Below are 4871 nucleotides of genomic sequence, written 5' to 3'. Positions count from 1 at the left end.
AGAAGGGAAAGGGAGCTGGGGAAGGGTCTGGAGCACGAGCCCTGTGAGGAGCAGCTGAGGGAGCTGGGGGTGCTGGGGCTGGAGAAAAGGAGGCTCAGGGGSCACCTRAAAGGAGCGTGCAGCCAGACWGGGGGTGGTTGCTTCTCCCCRTTCCAAGTAATAGGATGACAGAAAATGGCCGAAACTTGCACCAGGAGAGAGTTAGATGATATATTAGGAAACATTTCTTCACCAAAAAGATTTTCAGGCACTGGAACRGGCTGTCTGGGGACTGTCAACTACAACAAGGTTGAGTCTTCATCCCTGGGGTTATTTAAAAGCCATTTAGATGTGGTGCTTAGAGAGATGGTCTAGTGGTGGACTTGGTTAATGGTTGGACTTGATGACTTGAGAGATCCTTACCAAACTAAACAATTCTCTGATTCTGATTTTATTCCTATGCAATATTAATCTCTCCCTGAAAACAAAAATATTTAGAGGTGGGACAATGTTTAAAACGTATCAGGAATCTGATGCTGAGTGGCACTTACATGCACTATTATGATACAAGTGATAGCAAACAATTCTAGGTGCTCAGGTTAGTGCAGGATGTAAAGCAGCAGCAGGATTCTCTAAAAGAACTGCTCTAAGGAAAGGATGAGCTATTGGTAGGAAGATGACACCCCTACCATGAAGACTCACATAATTAAGAACAAAATCCATATTGCTGTGATAAAGAAAAAAAAAGCTGGAGAAGTTCTTTGTGTTCCTGACAATGGTTATAAAGAGATTAATTCTTTTTACCTCAGAAGTAGCTCTCTCCTCTGAGCATGTATTATTTTTTTGCTGGGTGAAGCCTTTTTCACAAGGCTGAAGATAATGTTTCATGTGGTATATCTCTTCTTAAAGGAAAAGCCATATTCTTTTGTTGCAGATTTTCTGTAAAAAAAAAAACAAACTTTCTCCAAGTTGAATATGTCACACTGTTTCCATCTGTAGCATTAGATATTAAAACAATTCTGACTGGTGAGTGCAGCAGTCAATTTGCAGTATGCTGAAACTGTAAACACAACGGTGATTGATAGAGCTGAGGTTATAATGAGAACTAACCAGTAACATGAATGAACACTGTGTGTGGGGTTCTATAGTTTTTAGGATAAATAGCTTGTGAGAYAAGTTTGGAAAATATAATAGATAAAAATGCCTTTCTTTACAGGACTTAGTTTGTAGAAAGCTTGCAGGGTCTCTTTGGGTGTAGACTCATGTCCTACAATGGTCCAGGTACTTCTCAACCTAAGCCATGGCTCCTTAGCAGGTGGAGGCACCAACACCCTTGGCTGCCCACCTGACACTACAAGTGAATGTGGCAGAACCACCTATGCAGGGCATAACTTTGATCTTCCYTCCCACGTGGAATTATTCCTGATTCTCTCTTTCTCTCAGGGCTGTARGTAGTGTCTCGGCATGCTTTCCCCAGGCTATATTTGTCTGCTGTGATAAGGCAGCAACACGAGCCAGTGGAAACGTTCTGCACGTCTGCATTTTGGCAGCCCAAATGTGAAGGGGGATGTCAAATGTTGAGGCTCAGCCATGGAACTTTTTCATGTGCAATCACTTTTTCACTCTGCTGTCTGCTTCTCACCTGCAGTGTAACAGCAATGCAATGGGGACAAGAACAACCATATCCAGCTGGAGAGTACTGACAAGGGATGACTTTCTCATGTGTGCCAGGGATACATCCTTAGGACACACTCAAAGTAACTGGGCAAAAAAAGTAAGATTGCTTGCTACATATTCCCAATCCTGGAACTGGCTGTGGCTTCTTTAACAAACTGAATTTAAACTGAACTGTTCTTTTCACCACATCATAAAAGGGCACTTGCCATTTTCCCATTTGCCTGTAGTTTGGGCCATTAAGGCTGATGATACTGCAAGATAAGGAATGGATTATGCTACAACTAGATAAAAACTCCTCTCTCTTCTGCAGCTGGGAACACAGCTGACTAGAGTGATCATTGCCCTCTGATTAAAAGATCACATCAGTATTAAAGAAAAAATAGCTGAGATTTAATCCTCAGGTGTTATTTACTTTCTATGAAAATGGTGATGGGCCTTGTACAAAAGTTACTTGCATTGTCCTAGTGCAAGGAAGGGCAAGCATTTTGTCCCTTTGTGTTCATTATAAATCTAGCCACTTTTCTCTATCTGTTTACTTAGGGTTTAAAACATCTGTTCATGTATACATGGGTTTAAAGACATCATTAGAAAAGGCAATACCAGGTAATTTTATCATTGAGAAGTTATACTATTCCTGATGTACTTCAATAGCATAACAAAATAAACCCCATCTCTGCACCTGCTTGTCTGGCTAGAGGCAAAGAAATGTGAATATGTCACTGTTAAACAGTTTCCTGCAGCAGCACAATCTGGGACAAACCATTACAACTTAATGGCAACTTAATACAGTCAATTAACTTTCCCCTGTGAACAATCCAACCACAAAAAAAGCTCTATTTCAATCAGCCCTGTGAGTGTTAACAGAAATTTGCTGCAATCAAATTCTCTGCTCCAAGAAGAAAAGCAACATTATAAATTATGTTGAACCCACCTGTAAATTCTGAAATGATTGATGAGAAATGTGTATGTTGGTTAGAGAAAAGATCCGTGTGTCCTTCTCTCAATCTGGATTCCTGCTACATATGCCACTCCTCTGCATGAAAATGGAGCTGCCTGGTTTTCACTGAAGCAGAGACTGCAATTCCTTCTGTCCTACCAGGTTAAAAACATTGAGAGTTCTGCTTCACCACAATTCTTTGTGAATAATCAAATGGGAACATGCATTTCTCCTCTTTGTTTCCCTCTGTCCTTCCTTGCAGCTGGAATTGTTGCTAATCAAAATCCATTCCTGGGTGCCTCTCCTCTAAAAATTCCACATTTGACAATGGGAGAAGGAGAAAGAATAACAAAAATACTGATATTTGAAAAATTACAATCTACTTAATTTGAAAGGATAACCATGAATACCTATTTCATCCTGTCAGGGAAATACTTATTACAAAATTTTAGTCAAAGCTTAATTTTCTGTCTAGTGTTTCTAAAAATGGTTTTTATCTGATGTTCTCTGCACTCTGTTAAGAGCCATTAATGCTCAAGAGCTTTAAGCTGTTGCCAGCATGAATATGGGGTCTTGGTGCTAAAGCACCCAGAACTGCCCAGGGGAAAGGCAGAGGAAAGAGAAAAAAAATTTCAGAAAAAAGTAGTTTGAAACTCTCTTGGYTTTAAGTAGTAGCATATATGTGTGTAGCTTTGCATGAAGAATAACCATTAGCAACTTTCCCTCTCACKTCCTTACTGTTTAGAAAAGTCTTTCTCCTCAAAAAAGCTGTCTGATTTTTATCTTCCTCAGTTTACGCTGGGAGGATCCCACTCTCTTTCTCCSAAACTTTCCTCTGAGCACCATATAAACAAACTCTGTTATAGCTGWTGAAGACTAATTAGTTTTACTCAGTTTGGAAGGGAAATGGCGAGAAAAGATAAGATGAGGACAAGCAAAGAAAATGGGCAGTGGGAGCTGGTTGGAGGAATAACCTTTAAAGATTGTTTGAGAAAATGAGAAGGAACTAAAATTCAGTATGAATACTGGAACTTCAGCATTAATAAGTTTCCATAACTAAGCATTTCTCGGACTAAGGCATCCTTTGCCTTCAGGCCCCAATCCAGCAAAATACTTAAGCCTGAGTAGGATTATTGAACCCAACATATGTCAATGGGATGGGCTCCTATGCTTAAATGTAAGCATTTATTTAAGGGCTTTGCTGGATCAGAGCATTGCTATTTCTATTCTGTGGTTACCATCTAAGTGGGAAACACCTATCAAGCACAATTCTGGTGTGCAAGGGATACCCATTGCTCATCATGCARCAGGTTTTGTGGGACTAGATGAAGCTGCTCTCTGCAGGGCATCATAATCCACATTGTTTCCATTTAGAATTCTGAGTTCAACAACAGCCATTCAGGCTTACATACACAAGTGCTGCCCGCCACTTTGCAACTTACTTATTCAAAATTAATTCCTTAAAACTTCCTTCCAGTGGATTTTACTTATGATTGATATTATGGTATGTGTCCAGCACTGCAGTTTGGAGAAGACCTTTTTTCTTAACTGTAAGCCATGATCCTCTGAAGATGCGTGTTTTAAAAACTTCCTTCCCAGAGAACAGAATTTTTTTTTTTTTGCATTTCCTATGTCTGTCTCCACTTCTTTCATCCTAGATGCTTTCAACAAACACCAGAAAAAGCCCAAGTTATCTTGTTGTAAATATTTGTGTAACATGGGCTTCACCAAAGCATTGTGCTTCTATCTGTGGCCTTCAAAAACACATCAAATGCCGATCTAGTAATAGAGGAAGAAGTATTCCAGCAGATGCCCCTAGTATTSCAGCAGAGGCAAACCTTTAGTTGCCTTCCCTAGGAAGAAGGAAAGAAAGCAGTCTCCTTGAAAAAGGTTTGCATGACCTGTGAAAGCCCACCTGGAGTCACCTCAGACCTTAAACCTGCAGAAAAGCAATTTTGATATCTGTTCCAGAAATTTCTGTCAGTCAGAAAAAKAGAAACCTCCTGAGAACAAGGACAATGGCAAAAGATAAAATTGGCAGGTATGCAGAAAAACACTGAAGGTCAAGCTCAGTATGAGAATCAAGCACTTATTAGCTTATCATAAATAGATTATAAGGGACTCACTAGATTTATAATCCTAAGGCTCAGGTCCTTGCATTTAAGATAAACAGATGAAGCAAACAGGAGAACCCGCTTCAGCTACTGCATATCAAGCTCCTTACAACCAGATAGGCATCTTTTGACACAAAGCCATGATTTTTCACTCTTGGTTTTTT

Source organism: Malurus melanocephalus, unplaced genomic scaffold (assembly GCF_030028575.1).
Source record: "Malurus melanocephalus ecotype Western Australia unplaced genomic scaffold, MMel_1.1 scaffold_106, whole genome shotgun sequence".
In the NCBI taxonomy this organism is placed as follows: Eukaryota; Metazoa; Chordata; class Aves; order Passeriformes; family Maluridae; genus Malurus; species Malurus melanocephalus.
The sequence above is the reverse complement of the archived record's forward strand: the minus strand, read 5'-3'. Positions refer to the sequence as shown.